This window comes from Protopterus annectens, chromosome 4.part0, assembly GCF_019279795.1.
Source record: "Protopterus annectens isolate FY-2018-M chromosome 4.part0, PAN1.0, whole genome shotgun sequence".
Taxonomy (NCBI): Eukaryota; Metazoa; Chordata; order Ceratodontiformes; family Protopteridae; genus Protopterus; species Protopterus annectens.
Genome location: NC_056733.1, coordinates 496,836,669 through 496,857,380, shown reverse-complemented (window position 1 = coordinate 496,857,380; position 20,712 = coordinate 496,836,669). Strand labels below are relative to the sequence as shown.

The 20,712-nt window shown below is 38.3% G+C and overlaps 1 protein-coding gene across 3 annotated transcripts in view; it reads left to right on the top strand.

The window, feature by feature from the left end:
• The window catches only part of WSCD2 (WSC domain containing 2), a 2,311,682-nt gene that overhangs the window by 206,183 nt on the left and 2,084,787 nt on the right, over nt 1–20,712 (top strand). The window lies entirely within an intron of this gene.

Here is a 20,712-nt window from a genome sequence, read left to right as displayed (position 1 = left end):
TCCTCTAACAAAACCACAGTTGACCCCGTTGACAATACCATGCTACTAGGAGTCACAACTGACAATTCACTAAAATGTGATAAACACATAGCCCTATCCATTACAAACGTCCACATCAAACTTGACTCTCTGTACAGAGCAAACCATTCCTCACTCACACTTCCAGACAGTCTGTAGCCAGAACACATCAGCTATCCACTCTATTGAATGCTTCTCCTATTTTCTCAAACCTTAGAAAATCAGACCTAACCAAACTAAAAGCCTCAAGCCACTCTCACCCAAACTCGTAGACAGAATACAAAGATGAATAAACCACTGCATGGTTGTTGGAAAAACAGCTCTTTAATAAACTTCACACTTATTACTTACTACTGAGTAAGCGAAAGCGCTTCGTCTTTTTATTGTTTTTAATAAGTGTGAAGTTTATTAAAGAGCTGTTTTTCCAACAACTGTGCGGTGGTTTATTCATCTTTGTTTGTATTCAAACTAGAAGCCTGCTACCATAAAATAGCTAGATTTTGTACTAACATCCCTAACAGAATATATCACTCTTAGCTCAACAACAACTAAAATGGATTAAATTACCAAATCTGCTATCACGCAACCAATATACAATCATGCACACCATTATACACCAACATGACAACTGCCTTGCCCTTAAAAAATTAGTTAAACCTTCCTCAGTCAAACCCTATGGTCATCCAACAAGGTTTTATTAAAAGCCACTAAAGCCAGCAATAGTTTTGGAGATTGTCTGTTCTCTAACCAAATAGCAAAAACCATGAACTCCATACCCTAGCATATACTCAACACTACTGACTCTTCTAAATTCAAACTACTTCTCAGGGATCATCTAACCAACAAGTGGCTGTGCTCCTGTACTCCACCCCAGGATGATCTAGACTTGCCCTGCTCCCCTCCCCCAAACCATCTCCCCCAACCATTCACCTTCCTCTTTTATGCATATTCCAGCTGGTATTCCAGGTGCTGAATGTTGTCTCCTGCTCAATTTACCTCAGTCTATCTGTATCTCCTAAAACACCTATAACCAATGTCATATTTGTCTAGGTGACATATGCAATCTCCTTATTTACTTCTTAATTTGAGTCTTGTATAAAAATTTAAACAGAATAAGCTATGTTGCAATCCATTATGTTTGTGTGTGTACAATTCCTACTTGTATTGAAACTGTTTAAGCTATGTTGTTACCTACCATTATATGTAATTTACAATCTGTACTTGTGATTTTGTAAACTGTAATGGAGCTTTTCTCCCTGGGCCTCTGCTAAAAACGGGCCTCTGGCCCAGTTGGTCGTTCCCGGTAAACAAATGTAAAATAAATAAGTGATGATGACTTTTCAGACCTGGCTGTTAATCTAAAATGATAAAAAAATATATTTTTGCATGTAAGAACAAAATTATTTATTTCACCTTTTCTGAATAATTAACAGAGGAAATCCAGAAAGTTTGAGTCAGGTCTGGTATCCTACCTGTGATCCAGAGGGTGACAGGACTAACAAGAAATAGAGTACAAAGGATTAGTGCAGAGAAGATTACTTTAACTAGCAAATCTAGGAGACTCTCTCTCTCTCTCTCTCTCTCTCTGATGCCCTCCCTGTGAAAGGAATAAAGATGCCTTGTAGAAGTTTCAAGTACTTTATTCAGTCAAGTAGGTAGATGGACAAATGTTCTTCTTCTGTACACTGTTGCAAAATAGAGACGTTGCTTGTGGACAAATGTATTACAGTCGGCATATCATGCTGTTTCTAGGATCGCATGGATGGACGTTACCATGCAGTGCCTCACGGAATAAGTCATGTCAAGTTTGGTCTCAGTCATTGTAAAGAAGGTAGCTCTCATGCATCCATAATGGCTGTTGTAATGAGCCTATGCCTCCATGCATGTGAGTGTAGATGAAATGATGCAATCATGCCTTAAATGAGGTCAAAAGTTTGACTTTTTTTCAAAATGGAATTTTATGGAAAAGGTAACAGGTATGCAGACGGTGGTGAATAAACTAATTGATGTGGGTGATAAAATTGTTTTCACCCATAGCTGCACAGTTGTTGGCAATAAATCTAAGAATATGAGAAGTAGTTTCCTGTAGCATACTACAGGGAGTCATATAAAACTAACCTGGTGGGAGAGGAGCAGACACATTACCTTCTGCTGATTGTCTTGTCTGTTATACAGGTGTATGGGAGAAACTGGCACATAAAGGACTGTGGAATGTGCAACATTTTGGTTTTTACTTTTTAAAATATTGTGAGGAGTAGGTGATGGTTTGAATGTATTAACACCAATTTTCTTGCATTTAAAATTGTTAATTAAAAATAGTTGGTAAAATAATAAATGTACTAGTCACTGGACTGTGACATGCATGCAGACTATTAGAGTTCCATCAATTAAACACATTTCTAGTTTTAGATATGTTCATCTGAATAGAGAGTTTTTTTTCTGGAAGAATATACTTTTCCTTTTGAAGAAAATTATCTATTTTTAGTGTCTGGTTGCATAGCAACTAAAAGCTTTTTTTCTACTATAGCTGCAAAAGAAACTGGAAGTATTGCACATTTGTTTATGGATACACATATTGACATGTATTTGTTGTGCCAAGTGAGATTTGACCATTGTCATGCTATGACGTTTATGAGCTCATGTGACACTTAATGGTCAGACTCCCAAAGACAAAGAAAACTGAATCAACATAATCTAGCTACACCAAACTGTTCAGATAAGCTGAGGAAGATCATTTTCATGGCTGTACAATGAAGGGTTTTCACTTCTGTACATCTGTAATCACTTTAGACACTGGGTGAAGACTGGATACAGACAGTACCCCAGTGTCAGTTGTCAATGAACTCAGAATAACAAGAGAGCAATGTTACCACTGCAGTCACCAATATAAGTACAGCAGATGTGTAGTTCTGTAACTCAGTAATAAGAACAACATGTGCATAACGAGAGCAATGTTACCACTGCAGTCACCAATATAAGTACAGCAGATGTGTAGTTCTGTAACTCAGTAATAAGAACAACATGTGCATAACAATCTCTCAGTAATAAGAACAACATGTGCATAACGATCTCCTGCACCTTTTGAAATTCCCATGACTCACCATGCAGACACGCACGTACTCATCAATACTTAGCATACATTAGTGTTCTTCCCTGACTTAAGGGATGTCATTCTCTTCAGGATGCATACCATAATAACCATTTTTCATTCTGATATTCATTAATGCAAGTCCTGGATTAGTGAGACTGAATGAGAGAAAATGCGGATTTATATCAAGTCCGAGATCATTGTCCAATATCACTGTGACTCAGAGTACTCCCTTTTCTTTAAGGTATGCAATAGGACAATCTCAGAGTAAATATTTATAAGCAGCAGAGTTTCCTTCTGTAAGAATGCTGGCTTTATGTCTTTTTACAGAAAATTCACAAAGTGATTGACACTTGGATATTCTTAACATTTTTAATTGAAATATTCAGCATGCTGTTCATAGCACAGTGCCAGATGATTACACTATTACCATTGTTAGCTATTTCATAAGTGGTAATTCTGCACATCAGTATAAAATCACTCTTTTATTATTTATTTATTTATTTATTTTACATTTTTTTGACTGGGAAAGTCCGACTGGATACATGTCCATTTTCAGCAGAGGCCTGGGGAGAAAAGCTCCATAGATAAATTTTAAGCAGAATATAAGGTGTATACAGAAGTATTAAAATTTACATAGATAGTAGCAGACTTAACACTGACTAGTAACATAGCATTCAAGCTTAAGGTTAGCATATTTACATATACTGAACACATATTTTACAGTTTTAGGCTGAGGCATTACATAACGGTGAACATTGTTAGTAGGGGTTGCATTTTTTGCTTTATTCATATATTTTTCTTTATACATTTATTGCTTTTGGATGAAACCATCTCCTGCCTTAGTTGACATAATAGAAGCCACACATGGATAAACAGGAACTGCATTCCAGAAATTATTTATAATGGATAAATTATGAACCTGCAATTAATTTGCTGACTCTCTGCTTGTAATGAATTCATGTTTTAATATTTTAAAAAGAGGTCCCATCTACCTGAGTTGGTTGGTATAAAGGATCCTGCTGTACTTATTAGAAAGAGTGGGAGAATTTCTCAGGTCTCCTTGCCAAATGTTCCTTGGTCAGTATGGTCATCTCAGGTCCTCCATGAAAATAAGCAATAAACCTAGAGAGATGAACCTGGTCAACAATACTTAAATAAATACAACTATTTTGATACTTTGGGTACCAGTACATGAGTTTTAGTGCTGCCATTGCACAGCTGTTAATTTTTTTTCATAAATGTCAACAGAATTACATTTATAATACACATTTTCTAATTTTGTTGCTTTACCATGATAAGTGGTAAGATAAAATAGGCCAGTTCAAAATATGTAACAAAAATATTGAGAATAGCCCAGCTTTTTGGCATACAAGAATACAGCCCTGACTATGATATGGATGGCCTGAGGTCAAGTTGTGGCTTGGGTTCTGGTAGGTTATTCAGATGGGAGTGAACAGTCAATGCCAGCTTGTTCATCTAGAGGGACAAATGGTTGTTCTGGCTGTCTCATTGACACCATATAAGTGGATGCTTGTTTTGCACCAAAATGCACCCTGACAGAGAACACATGACTGGGGATGGCAAAACCAGTGCTAACTGTCTTCAACAGCACTTGTGTAGAGCATGCAGGTAAATGTGGAAGTTGTAGTATACTTCTGTAGTGATGCAGGTACTCATATCAGCCAGATAGAGATAGGGTTGTAGCCTATCAGAAATACTTGTCTGTCCATGTGAAGGAAGTATTCCTTGTAGGCCTGCAGACAGATAAGGGTACTGCCAGTGGTGGGGGAAGAGCAAGTCATCTGATATGCAATAGGATACAGGCAAGGTTCCAGTGGGGTATGAGCTCCCTCCTGTATGCTCTGCTACTGCCAACTGAGACAATCTGAGGCAGGGTGTTGGTGGGCCACTGCTAGGCAATAAGCTGGAAAAGGGGAGCTGATGGTCTTATGGATGGCTGAAGTCAAACAATGTTCATGACCTACTTGGTTGATGGCTCTTTCCAATGGGCTGTCACCTGAATCAGTGGCCACATCGGCCTTGACAAGGAAAAGAATGAGCCAAGACACCTTGAAAGGAGGGGTGATTATTAGCTGTTGTTTGGGCAAAAAGCATACCGAGAAAAAGGAGTGACTAATCATTAGCCTGCATCACACTCGGTGAATATGGGCTTGTCTGTGTTCTGATTTGAAATTTAGAATGCAGTTTTCTTTTTTTTTTGGATAACATGACTGGCATTTCTCAAATCCAGGCTAAAGTGACTTTTTTCAGACTGAATAGAGATTGTTTTCAGACCAAGGCATAATGCCTGAAGTCAAAGAATCAGCATTAGAGTATGTATTTCACAGTTCCTGGGAAAATACTGAAAACCACCATCTGTAGAACTGTAAAAGAGTTTGAAGCTTCCAGCCTTTGTCAGATATTATGGTGACTAGAAGGACCAGATGTTTGCACTACACCAGGTTCTCCTTCCTCTGTCAAACCAGGGAAGGACACCATCCTCAGTTTGCTAAAGGTAACTTTATAACATCTGAAGTTCTTAATGTTTTAAGTGAAAGCACTTGTTATACAATAATTACTTGAAAGGAGTTTATGAATTAGATAGTTACTCTTTTCAGAGTCATGTCAGAATTACTGCATTAGATATTTTCTGTACCTACCGGTCACCCTCCGGTAAGTTCCAGTTATAGTCCACAAGCTTTGCAGATAATGATGGATAGGGGACAAGGTCAGTGTGATATGTTGTCATCACCTTTTTATTCTGGTACAAATTCAATTTTCTAATAGCCTGTAAAGCCACCTTTGGAATAAAGGCACATATTGTCTTCCTTTGCTTAGGATAGATGGATATAGGTGGTGTGTGTTCAGAAATTCTTGGCAGTGAGTTTAGAACTGCTGAAATTATAAAAATACAAGAATCTTAATGTCAAAATTGTAGAAGAATTGAGTATTTTGGCCAAAGTTGCACCTGTTTATTTAGAGATGTTCAGTAGTTTGGTGGGTTGAGCTGCGGGGCTGTACTTGTCATCAGCACTCCTGTGAATGTTCCAGAATGTGCGATTTTACTCCTCTGTATATCTTGATTTAACCTCATGATTTAATCACCACTGGTAATCTTGGATTTATGCCATGTCAAAAAAAAACTTTCTTTCATTTATATGTCATGTTTGCTGAACAGGAAAATGAAACTGAGTTAAAGGGATGTACATCTGCCACTGCCTATGTCAATGGTAGAATACGAACAACATTTACATTAATACCGACTAAAGTCATTGTGTTAAGTAGAGCAAAACAATTAGACAGAAGAAAATCACCAGCTCAGTATTAGGAGCATATGAAACTGCATTCCCATTATACAATATGATGAGCATATTTCAAATTAGAAACATAGTATTGTCACGGTAAAGCAAATTTCATACAGAATTACCATATGCAAGAGTTAGTATATACAACTAGAGCATAACACATAGAATAATTATTAGTAACGCAGATTGCATATTATATTAAAAACGTGATCACAATGTCAGGTTTAAATGTAAATGCACAAGGCAAAAGGCTTCAAGTCATTAAAGCATAAAAGTATAAAAGAGTCATTTTGGGATATTTGTCAACAGTTGGGCACAGAAGACTGAGATTTTGAGGTGCTAACCAGCATCGTGCTGTAGTCCTGGGCTTGAGTCTTTCTCTGGGTCAGTTTGCCTAGACTGTGAGATTAAGAAGTTTACTTAACCAAACAGTGGTGCTAGGCCTCTAGTTAAAACAGGTCTTAGCCCAATTAGGTAACCTAGTTAACAATATAAGTAAAAAATAGAAATGAAAGATCATGCTATAAAGAGTGGAGAACCTGGATCTGGCTAACTTAAAAAAAAGTCCCTTAACAAACTGAGTTCAAATTTGAGAGTGTCACCTGATAGTTTTGTAGTTCTGAAATGCCAAAATTGTATTGTTAACTGGAGGCAGTGCTGCATGGCTTCTATGGAGAGAGCGGAGAGTAACGAGAGTAGAGAACTGCATATACAGAGGACATGAAGGTGTAGAAATAGTTGGATAGATGCACGTATGTAATGTGAAGGCAACAATGAATTTTACTCATAAGGAGATCTGCAACTTTGGCTGAATTTATGGATAGAGATATTTCTTTCAAGTTTGCAAAGTTTATAAGCAGCACACAGAAGAATAGAACCCATTATATGAGGCTGTTCTAGATCACATTCAGAGGCCTTGGCCCTGTAACTGCTTTATAAAATTCATCAATTCAAACTGCAGTTGCAGGACTCAATCATATGAGTATGTGTACATAGCATGCCCAAAGAGCTATGAACCAGAGACAAGAGGGAGAAGTAATACTGATATGCTCTGTGATCTTTAGATCACCTACAAAAAAAAGATGACATGGAGGGAAATTCAGTGATAAAGGTTCCTAATTTAGAATAATCAAGCTAGGATTTATACCAGTGTTGAACTGGCATAGCTTTATTAATTTTCTTTTCAATTTATTTGTTATTCATATAGATAGACTGGTACTAGAACTTTTTCAGCTATAAACATGGGACACTGGAACAATAGAAATTAAACAAATATATTTAATATTATGTGATGGATACACAGTTAAAACAGATCTAATTATGACAGTGTCGTTTTATATAAGAAAGTACAAAATAAAGATTGAACCATAAAAATGTAGCACAAAGGAGATTTTTATCAAGAAATAGATTACAAGAATACACTTTATACACAAATAACTAGGCATAATGCAGCAGACAGTAAAATGCAACAAACAGTGCATCATTATAGAAAAGCATTTCAAGTCTTTTTTGAAACTACTGTCTGCAATCACTACAGGAGCAACCAAGATTTAGACATTGATGCTGCACTTATATACTTAGTTGAGAATTCAGAGAGTCACTCAGCTGAGTACATTTTTACTTTAGGAGGAAACAAATATGGTTAAATCCAGAGAAACCATTGAGGTGTAGGGGGTGTCTCTGTGTGTCTGTCTCTATCTGTCTGTTGTTAGGCATATGAATAGAGCTGCATGAATTTGTGTGCCTGTGGGAGGATGAATGAGGCTTAGTGAAGGCGTGTAAGTTTAACTGGATGATGGCACCACAGGGTTTAGAGTGGGGAATAGCTAGTATGGATATATTTGTGTGTGTGTGTGTGTGTGTGTGTGTGTGTGTGTGTGTGTGTGTGTGTGTGTGTGTGTGTGTGTGTGTGTGTGTGTGTGTGTATGTGTGTGATCACAGTAGACCAGAGAATGGACTGTATGTTTGGATCTATGTATATTTGTGTGTGGATGCGTTAGATTGTGTGTGCAGGTGTGTCGGTGAGTGTTTCCATGAGTGTCAGTGAGTCTGTGGAGGCTTGTTTGGGAATAAGTGGATGTGTACACAAATACCTGTGTGTTTTGTGTGTGTGTTGGGGGGGAGATATCTGTGTGTGTAGGATGATACTCGGTAATCACAGTACACTAGAGAGGGAATTGTATGTCTGGATCTGTGTATGCTAGTGTGTGGGTGTTTTGAAGCATGTGTGCAGGTGTGTGGGTGAGTTTTTCCATGGGTTTACTATTAAAATTCCAAAACTGCATTCATCAAACAGTCAGAATAGTTGACCCAAAATGCTGAATTCGGAACTTTGAAACAGCAGCCATGGCAAAAATGAATACATCAACATTTGTAGTTCGATGTATTTGATATAGCAGGAGGTGACATCAGTCAGCCATACTATGCACCTTAATGTACAGTTGCACTTTACAGTCAATGGTATGTTAATTGTACTATTTTGCAGGGGGTACACCCCCCCTGCACCCCCACACTCCCTGCAAATGAAATATACCAACTCTGAGATCACACTAGAGTGAGGAATGGGTTAATTCCCTGTTTCCCACTGAACTACGATCTCTGTGTACAATGCCGAACTCAGATACTCGAACTACACTACCCATTCAATGTAGTGTAGTCAGTGTATTTTGGTTCTGGATTCTGCCCATTTGCAAAGTGCCTTTCGACCACATGCCAATCGAACACAGGCACTTCTGACATTTAATAGTAAACTATTTCCATGAGTGTCAATGAGTTTGGTTTTGCTTTGTTTAGGGATGAATAGATGTGTGCACAAATCCATGTGTGTTTTGCGTGTGTATGTGTGTATGCATGTGTGTATGAGTGTGTGTTTGTGTGTGTGTCTGCATGCATTTGTGAGTGTAGGAGGTTACCTTTGCTAATGTGATGCATGGGCTGCTAAGGAGAACATTAGCACTCTCAAATCTGACAGCACAGTGTTGGATTCAGACACAGTAATGCACTGCTTATGATATGTTAGTCTTTGCAGCTTTATTTCAGTTTATATTTTGTTTTTAAAAATGGTGTAATATATAATCTATATTGGCATATAATCAAAGGGGAAAATAGTATATCAAGAAATGTATTTTTACATGTTGCAACTGTTTTTTTGTAGCTATATATTGAACTGAGAAATATTGGAAGCATCTTGTAAAAGATGAAAAATAGAAATCTGGATATGCTATAGTTTGTAATATTAAGTATGTTACTGATTTTGCTTTCTATACCTTGGATCATACATTTTATGTTGAAAATACTGTAACAAGATTGCATGGCACAAATTTATGTCCAAAATCGCCTCCAGAATGTGAAATGATCTAGCTCCATTTTCCTTACTGCTGATATACTTCCTATAATTGCTACTGCATTACCACCTACCATATGTACTAGCACAATATGTTTACCACCTGTGAACACAATTATGCAATGAGTATTGTGTCTAGTTAACATATATATTTTCAACTGCACACTGTATATTTTTACATATATTTCTTCAACTGTATATTGATTGTTACATTTTTGTAGCTTTTTCTCCCTAGGCTTCTGCAGAAAAGGGTGTTCCAACTCAGCTTTACTTTCTTGGTAAAGAAATGCAAATAGAATAAATAAGATACAAGTTTAGGGGAGAGGTCACAGTAGTTTAGACAGATGATCCTCTTCTACTTTTCTCTGTCTTCAATGTTGACTTTAACATTCTAAAGTAATTGGCTGACAAAAGCAATGCTAAAGTACAAGTACTGAGGACATGTGGTGCTTGGATTATAATGTTTTCAAAATTTCTGAAAATGAGGTACCTGTGGTGGTAGGGGGAGTAGGCATAGCTGAAATTTGGTTCCAGGATCAGTAATACGTATAGCAGTTGGAAGGAAATTGCTGCTGAAACTAGCCAAACATTTCTGTAATTAGTAATGGAAGTTATGGATGAGTTGAGATTATTTGGTAATAAGTTACCTTAAGGCATAATGAATTTTGTTGTTGATGGATCCATGCAAAAAAACATGAGTTGCACTGATGCATTTTTAACTTGGCTGTTGTTGACCGTGACTTTTTCCAACGCTATAATTTAGCAAAGTTGCCAATTTGACAAAGTTACATGAAAGTATGACTGAAGAAATGCAATTAAATTGACTTTTCCAACCATGTTAAAGCCAGATTAAGCAAGGATGAGATTTCGCTATTTTAAGAACATAGTAAGTATGTTACATTCAAAGCACGCTTGCTGTGTGGTTTTTAAACATTTGTGGTTGACAGTAATGATGGGATGCAAAGTGATGATGTTTCAGATGTTTTCTTTTCTAATGTACATGTGAAAATGCGCATTTAGAAAAAAAATTATGTTACCTAAAAACTTTAATTTGATGTGCTTTAGAATTTTGAGTTAGTATGTAGCTAAGGACTAAATATTTGTAATCATAAATGCATATAAAATTAGTGTTTACATATTATGTCTTACCATAACAATTTTTTATGTTCAATTGATATAGTATAACACTTGTAAATATTTGTGTTTCACTGGTTGCTTAATAATTTTCTGTGTTTTTTATATATTTGTACTAGTGTTTTGGCTGACAAGCTATAAAATTAGAGGGAAGCCAGTGCTAGATGTTCAGATGATTTTGAGATAGAAAATCTGATATTTTCAAATAACTTGAGTTTATTTTTGGCTTAGTTAGGTCGCCCATGTTAGTTTTAATGTTTTCTATTTCAAAGGAATTTCAGATTAGTGTGCAGATTTATTGCAAGTATACTCTATATTGGTGTAATTATAGAAGGAAGTGGTCAAAGAATGTTTTATTGTTGATTTTTAGGTGATTTAGTAAATGGTGTATCTTAAGCTGAGTTTGTTAATTGTTGGTATGCACAGTGAATATTATGCAATAAAAACAAGTTATTGCATATACAAAGATAATCCAGTATGTGTTTAGCAGTTGTGCATTCCTATTGATGAAGTATTGCTTCATACCCACAGCAGAAGAGTGCATGTGTTATGGCATTTTATGAAGACATGACAATTTCTACCCTATTTATTTATTTATTTGTTTATTTATTTATTTATTTGTTTGTTTGTTTAAGTTTGATGACCAGGGATGTCCACTGGGCCAAGAAGAGCCCATTGCAAGTTACATTCCACATGTTACAAAAGGACATAGTTCATAAAGCTAATTAAACATTTACAGATAAGCTCATGAAATTTGCAACTGGCTAGTCACAATGTTACAAAAATAAAAGACATAATTCAATACAGAAATTTCAACATTTACATAAAGTGAATATTTTTGTTATAAACTCAATTGTAGGTTTAACATTTCAAAATATATAGCTACTAGCCATTAGTAGGTTAGAAAAATATTATGCAAGGAGATGGTAATAGTATATTTGAGATTGGAGAGTAAAGTACAACAATAGATATTGCAGAGAAAATTAGTTTTTGTTAGGGGAGGGATTGTTTTGGGTTGGATGAAGTAATAGTAGAGGTAGTTGGATGAGTGCAAGGTGGAATGAGGGGGGTTAAGTTGGAGCATGGCAAGGGCATTTCCATTTGGAAGGAAAATGAGAGATTACCTGAGATTTGAAATTTGTATGGTTAGGTGGGTTGTGTAGATGTGTAGGGAGAGAGTTCCACTGTTTAGCTAAGGAGTGGGACAGCAGTAGATGGCCAGGAGGTTGTGCAGGTTTGTGGACCTGAAGGAGATTTTGTTTCTTGGATCTGAGTGAGCAGTTGGGAAAGTACAATTTTAAGGAAGTAGCGAGAGTTGGGCAGTTGGCAGGTTTAAAGATGAGCTTATGGGGCAATGATGAGTTGTAGGTAACTGAGTTAGTTGGGTAGTTCAAGCCAGGTGAGGGTGAGGAGGGAGTGGCAGTGTTGGGATGAGTTTTTTGAATTGGTTGCAAATTTGGAGATCTTGTGGTAGCAGGATTCAAGTTTGGACCGAAGGCCAAGATGGAGATTGGTGAAAAGAGGGGCACCATACATAAGTGAGGGGAGTAGGAAGGTGGATGCAAGAGTTTGATGGGTAGAGCGGCTTAGAAAGTGGTTGTGCCTATAGAGGAGACCTAACTTTTGGTGGGTTTCCTTGATTGCGGAGCGGATGTGGGTGTCAAATTTTAGTTCTTCATCATAATGATGCCAAGAAGCTTGGTATTAGGAACAATTTGAAGGAAGATGTTGTTTTGGCTCTGTATGGTGAATATGAATTTGTCAATGGAGTTTTTGGTAGGGGGAAAAAATATTAGTTTGGTTTTATTTGCATTTAGTGCCAGATGGTTAGACTGCATCCAGGTTTCTGTTTTGGAGAAGGCTAGTTGGGTTTTTGCTAGGAGCTCAGAGGGGGAGAAGACTGAGCAAATGATTGTTGAGTCATCTGCATATTGGTTGATAGATGAGTCTGGGGTGGATTGCTGAAAGCTGTTAATGAATAGGTTGAAGAGAAGAGGGCCAAGAACAAAACCTTGTGGGACACCTGTGGGTGTGGGAAGGAAGGGGGAGGTTAACGTTTTCCAGTGGACAGCTTGTTTGTGGCTGGACAAGTAGCTGGAAATCCAGATGATAAAGGTGGGAGAGAGGTTTAGGGTGTAGAGTTGGGATATAACTAGGGTGTGTGAGATGGTGTCAAAGGCCTTTGACAGATCTAGGAATAGTGTGGATATGAACTTGCCTGAGTCGCGTTCGAGGTTTATGGTTTCAAGAATGGAAAGAAGGGCAATCATGGTGCTGTGGCCAGGGCAGAAGCTGTGTTGGGTGGGGGAGAGGAGATTGTTTAGTGTTAGATGTGCCATGAGTTGTGCTTGTATTCTTTTCTCTAGTATTTTAGAAAGAGGGGAAAGGATGGCAATAGGCCTGAAATTGGTGGCATCAGTATTTTTGCCACCTTTGTGGAGGGGGATGATGTAAGCATGGTGGCAGATAGAAGGGATGTATGATTCTTGTATGGATCTATTTATAAGAATAGAGATGTGATAGGCAATGCTGTCTGCAGATTGTTTGAGGAAGGTTGGCAGAAAGTTGTTTGGTACATTGCAATAGAGTTTGAGTTTGAGGAGAAGTCTTTTTATAGTGCTTGTAGGGATGGGCTTGAGGCAGAAGGATGTGGAGGAAAGTTGATGATTGTGGTGGTGGTTGGGACAGGAGGGGGTGGTGGTGGAGGAGGGGGGTGGGAAGGAGGCTGATAGTTTAGCTATGCAGTGTATGAAGAATGAGTTGAACTGGCTGGCTACTTCAAGGTTGGAAAGACTGGGGTCTGGGCAGGGGTTTTCTTTGTTGCCAGGATGCATCATGGATGAGATGGAGTCCCAGAATGTTTTTGGATTTGTTGAGTGCAAGGACTGGAGTTTGGAGTAGTGGGCTTTGCGGTCTTTAATTGTTAGTTTTTTTGTGGAGTTTCGTAGTTGCTTATACTCTAGGAGAATGTTAGGTTTTTTATGTTTTTGATATTGTTTCCATTTTTTGTCCCTTTTATGCAAGGCTAATTTAGTATCTTTTGATAAACATGGGCAGAGATTGGTTTTGATGCATTTGGTTCGGGGGGGGGGGGGCTTGCTGATTGAGAAGAGTTAGGAATGAGTGGTTAAAGTAGGAAATGGCATCATCTAGAGGAAGGGTTTTAGAGGGGACCAGTCAGTATGCTTTAAGCATTCAGAGAAAGTTAGAGGTTTGAAAGATGAGAGGTTGCGGGTTTGGATATAGTGGTGGTGTTTATGCAGTGGAGATGGGAGACAGTCGGTGAAGGCTGGTAGGTGATCGCTGAGAGGATCAGGTAATGTTCCAGCTTTGGTGATAAGGTTTGGGTGGGTTGTTAGGCTCCAGTCAATGATGGTACCAGAGGTGCCATCTTTATTTGGTTTGTTTGGAGATTGTATTAGTTGTTAGAAGTTATACGGGTTGATTGTTTGGGACAGGGCTTCAGAGTTAATAGCATTCCAGTTGATGTTGGTATCACCAAGTATATAGGTTTCATTTTTTTATATTGGAGGAGAACCAGGACAGGATGTTTTCAAGACTTTTGCTATTATCACCAGGGGGAATATAGAGGGCAGCGATACATATGGACTTGTGGTTGTTTATTTTTAGTAAACTATTATAATTTCAGCATTGGCAAAGGCTGGTATTTTATTAGAGTAGGGAGTTATGGTATGGGAGGTGGGGTAGATTATTTCTACTCCACCTCCTTTTTTGTGGGCTCTGTTGTCGTGAATGATTTGGAAACCTGGTGGTAGGATTTTGCTATCTTTTATATAGGTTTTCAACCAGGTTTCAGAAACAGCGGTAATGTTGGGGTGGTTATGGGAGAGCCAGGCATGGAGGTTAGGGATTTTGTTTTTAGGCTTTGTGCATTGTGTTGTGAGGTGAATGGACTTTGAGTTTGTGAGTTGAGTGGAGGGTTTGGTGAGTTTGTTAGAGATGGGTCCGGGGTTGGGGTGGATGTCGCTGGTTAGTGAGAGAGAGATGTGGTGGAGTAGAAGAGTGAGACAATGTGTTGGGCAAGGGTAGCTTGGGTTGTGTGAGAGTAGTGATTTTCTGGTACCACATTTAAGAGGGGGGGTTGGGTTGGGAGCAGTTTTGGTTTGAAAAAAATAGATTGGGTTAGAGGTAAAGAGTTCATGTGAGATGGATCAGTAGGATGGGAAGTGAGGTTGATGGTAAGATGTAGTGGAGTGTGTGTGAGAGTTATGACAAGGGCTGGGAAAAGTGTGAGATAGGTAAGAGGAGAGAGATTAGTTGGGCAAATGGGGTTATAGGGAGAGATGTGTAGAGCATTGTAGGAGGGGTGGATGTTTGGGGTGATGTAGAGCTATGGTGCTTTATAGTGTTGGTTAGAATGAAAGTAGCGATATGATCATTAAAAGGTAGCTGATTGAGATTCCAATAATCCATCATATACATATTAATAAAAAGAGAGACAGCAGTAAAAAGGGATACATTTATAATGAATGTCATTCTGAAATCTGGTTACAATACTGAAGAGAAGCTCGAATGCAACTGGCTGGACTGAAATTTTCAGTGTATGTTTCTGACAGCTGTTTGATGAATCGTATAATATGATGCAATTAAATATGGATATTTCTTCATTTAGTTATTTGATTTGTTAAACAGGTAGGTTAACTGACCCATGAACATTTGTCAACTATGACCTAGGCCAACAGTCATAAACAAGGTATACTGTTTAATATACAATGAGAAAAACACGTACCACACATGAATACAATAAATGGGTATGAAACAACTATGTGCAGTGGTAATAAACATCAACACTCAGGCAACATGGTGAAAAATGTGTGTTGATACTATAAATAAATAAATGTAACAAAGCAGCACTATGAAAATATCCCAAACAACTACTGTATAATAAAAAGATTTACAGGCAGAATGAAATGATTAGTAGGCAGAGTACAAGAAGCTTAAACAACAATGTTATAAACATAATGTGAGCATAATAGGAAAAACATGGGTATGTGATTTTATAAGGTGATATATACAGTTAAGAGAAGTGACCTCCCCCCTCCCCTTTAATGACCATACCAAATCACACTTGCATTTTGGACTGCTTTCTGGACTCGTACAATTGAATGATAAAAATCCTGCAATTATTTTTTTTCTTAAGCGAAAGAATATGCATTTTCTTTAAAAAGTATAATTTATTCTATGACTTTTAGTATAGAATGTTATATCATTGTAAAACATTGCTTGCAGTCAGTGCTTCCTTGCATACCTCTCAACAGTCCAGATTTTTGCCTCAGATTTTTGGTTAGTTCCTCATAAAATCTGTATTTTTCACAAATCACTAAAGACTTAAATGACTAAATAATGACATACATTTGAGTCTCAGACTTCATATCCTTCAAAAAAATGCATGCTAGCACAATTCCTGTTACTTTAGCAACTTTCTAAGTTTATAAGAGCAATATTTAAAATCTGTCCCTATTTTTGGGTGTTTGTCCACCCATTATTTTAGACTTTTTTCCAGATTTCTCATGTTAAGAGGTTGAGAGGTATGCTTCCTTGCTGGTATTCCCTGGCTAAGAGGATTAATTTGAGGCTGAAAACATTATGTCTTAGAGAAAATGAGAGAGAGAAGTAAGCTTACTTGATCCTATCTATGGGCAGGAATTATGCTGCATAAATCGGTAAATCTCATAGTTTAATGGCTTATATATCAGATGGGTTGTTAGGCAAGTGCTTTATAAAGTTAATTTAATAAGAATAGAAACAAATCAACTAAAAATGTTGCTTGAAAGTGGCTATAAATACAATTCAAACCTAGATGGTTGAAATTTTCATGGTTAGAGAAGAATAGATTTATGGGTGTACACAACCTATTATAGAGACTTGCAGTGGATACAGACATAATTCATGCTTTGATTGGTGGAAGCTTCAGGAATGGTTTTGACTAGAATTGTGGGTATATTGTTGCACAAAATAATGCAGGCTAACAATCTGAATCATTACTGGGTTGATTTCATAGCCAAAGTCTAGGGAGATAAGTAACAGGCCCAACATGTGGCTGTTTGAGGACAATAGGGCAGTCATGGGATTGCCTGCTAGATGGATTAAGGATTTAATGATTTTACTAGTAAAGACATACCATCCTCTGAAAATGTTGCATGCATCTATGAACTTGTAATCAACCAGCTAAAAGCTGGGATGCATATTACATATATTATTTATATCAATGCTTGTATTATTAGTATGGGTTGTATATAAACACTGAATACACCAGAAAAAATGATGAACATAGGAAAACATTATGTAAGTATGAAGTATATATTTTATTATTTATTGCTGTCTATGTTAGGTATGATTTAATACTTATTGAAACTGGACAGTCAAAAAGGGGTATTGTTTTCATGTCTGGAAGTTGATATAACAGAAGACAATCAAGGTGATTTAAAAAATTATGATCACGCTCATGCTGTGAGGAAGAAATGTTTAGATAATACTTTATATAAGAACTATTTTTACTATTTTAAAATAAGTAAGACACTCATGCTTTTAAATTTCAGATGTTAGCTAATCTTACATTCCAGAGTTAGAGATGATAACAATGATATTTTTATTGCTAGTAAGATTTCTGTGAGTTAGTTTTAAATGCATTGCTGCATCCTAGATGTTCTTCGTCGTTCACTGTTGCAGTCATCACATTTGGTTTATCTGACTGCAGGTAGCCTTCAGCCAGCCTGAATACCAGAGTCTTTGGATTTCTGAGTCGAATGCTGTTGCTTCTTGGTTGACGTTAGGTCGTCAGGGGTATAAAACATGCAACTGATGGCATTACATCAGTCTTTCTTGCCGTGTGGTGCCCGAAGCAGAAGCAGTTCACAAGTGCCGGTCGGCCTACTTCTGAAATTGTCGATTTCGAGTTTCAAACCCAAAGTCTTCAAAAAAGATAAATACCCCGTTGGGGATCCTTTTTTCTTGCTCTAACCGATGTCAGAAAAAATTAACAATTGTCTTGCCTGTGGAAAGCAAATACCTCATAGAGATTTTCTTTCTTACTGCGTCATCTGTTTAGGCCTAGACCACGACATCCCTCACTGTCGTTTTTATGCCTTGTTCAATGCCCGAACTATTCATCATCAGGCCATTTTTGTAGCTAAATACTTTTGTTCTTGATCTCCCTACTCCGAAATGGCTTCGTTAAGCCATCTGACTACCGATCTTCTGAAAAAATGTAAGGATAAAGACAGAGACAGACTGCATAGGTCCAAAACTGCCGATGATGCTTACATTAAGTTAGTCGCCAGTCCACCGGTATTCAGTGAGGCGCTTTCGCAGCCCCTGATACCTGCCACTATAGATTCGCAGGCCTCTACTGAGACTCTTTTAGAGTCTGGTATGCCGCAAGATGCTTCTTGGACTATGGAACCTGCAGATGTCTCTACCTTGGATGGGTTCGGAGCTGCTGTGCAGGCACCAGCTTCTGAGGGTGTATTCAGGCCTACTGATTTCCATATTAAACCGACGGCTTTGTTTCCAACTAGAAGTACTAAATTCCTCAGGCCTAAAACTCGCACTACACCTAGAAAACTGACTACCAAACCGCTGACTTAGACCCATATGCCTCAAAGACAAATGCTTAGAATGGCTGAAGACCTTATTACCTTAATTAGGGAAAGACAACCTTCCCCCTCTAAGAGACCTAGAACCGATTTTCTTTCTGATTCTTCTGATCAGGAATTTGATATTTCTGCTCCTTCTGATTACCAGGATTTGCCCTTATCTACTTATGAGGATTCTGATGCAGAGGATTCCATTCACTCTGCTTAACCTCTAGAAGATTTTTCTTTTGCTGAAATGTTGCATACCCTTATGGAGCATTTCCGCTGGGAAAGTCAGGACTATTCAGAGTCTAAAAAGAGACTTAGGGAATTCTTACTCCTGCCTCAGCACAGGCCTCTAGCTATCCCTCCTGTTCTGGTTGTTGTTGATGATGTTTTCTTGGAATCCAGCCTGAACCCAGACACTTTACCTCCAGCTCCCAGGAAACCTGACAGGTACTACAGAGTACCTGACTCTTACAAGTTCCTCTTCAAGAATCCTACTGCAGATCCAGAGACCATTTCCTAAGGACCAAAAGGCATTAAGGCTACTGCTGCCAAAAATCTTACCCCTTCCGATAGAGATTCTACAGCCTTTGACAGATGGGGTAAGAAGGTTTATACTTGGACTACTTTGGCCATTAGGGCTTTAAATTGCCAGTTTCATATGTTAAAGTATCAGCAGCATATTATGGGACTGATTAAACAGAAAATTATGTTGATTCATGATTTTGCTGAACACAAGGACTTGCAAGATTTAATGCATTCTGCGGAACAAGTTGGTAAACATACTTTGCAGTGTGGTTTTGATGCTTTAGAAGCATCTTGCAGGTCTGCTGTCAGTGGGTCTGTCCTTTCCAGTCCCTTCCAGGCCTTCTCAGTCCAAAAGGAACAGCAGACCACCAAGACTTCAGTCTCAGGCTACGCATCTAAGCATTGGGGGGGTCCCACTTCCAAAGCAGGGAGTAGTAAGCCACCCCTATGGAAAAATGCACAATGATGTAACCTTAACCTTCCCAAGCTCTGCCCAACTATTTGCTCCATTAGGAGGAAAGCATGCCCTGCATGCATAAAACTGGGAACTCATTACTCAGGACAAATGGGTTTTGAACATAGTTTCCGAGGATACAGATTCCACTTCCACACACTACCAACCCCAAATGGTTGGCCAGACCTCCCCCCAAATCAATGGATGGAAGCCCAACAGCAGGTTCTCTCTCTTCTCAGTATAAGGGTTATTTAAATGGTCACAGCAGAACTAAGGGGACAAGTTTTTATTCAAGACTTTTTATGGTACCCAGAAAAGAAAACTCCTGGTGTCCTATCCTGGACCACTCTATTCTCAACACCTTTCTGGTGGTTCCAAAATTCAAAATGCTAACTCTTCAACAGCTTCTTCCTATGCTAGCCAAGGATGCCTGGCTGGCAACCCTAGACTTAAAAGAAGCTTACCTGCACATCCCAATAAGCGAATCCTGCAGACATTACCTATGGTTCAGGGTGGACTCCATGCACTTTCAGTTCTCTGCACTTCCCTTTGGCTTATCTATTGTGCCCAAGGTGTTCACAAAGTGTCTAGTTCTAACTATTGCATTTTGCAAGCAGAGAAATATTCATATTTACCCATACCTGAACGATCGTCTGATTCAGGCAGAAAGCCTGGACTTGCTATTACAACACCTGGCATTTGTAAAGAAACTTCTAACCTCACTGGGGTACACCGTCAATGAAAAGAAATCTCACCTAGTACCCTGCCAACAGATTGTATTCCTGGGAGCAAGCTTGAACACAACTTCCCAGATGGCATTCCTCACTCCGGAAACAAGTTCATTTGACAACCTACTTCAAACTATTGGCCACAAAAAACAAGCTATCTGCAAGGAAAATACTGCAAGCTCTGGGGTTCATGGCCTCTTGCATTCTGCTAATTCCATATGCAAGACTACATATGAGGAAACTCCAACGGTATCTAAAATGTTTATGGTGTCAACATTCTCAGGACCTGGAAACAATGATTGCTATCATTCCTTGTCTAAGGACAGAGTTCCTTTGGTGGGCAGAGGCCTGCTACCACAACAAGGGACTCCCTTTCACTCTACCCCCAGCCACCCAAACCCTAACAATGGACGCATCAGACTATGCATGTAGGGCTCACATGGCAGGACAGTACATTTAGGGCAAATGGAACCCGAGACAGATGCACCTGCATATCAATCAAAAAGAAAT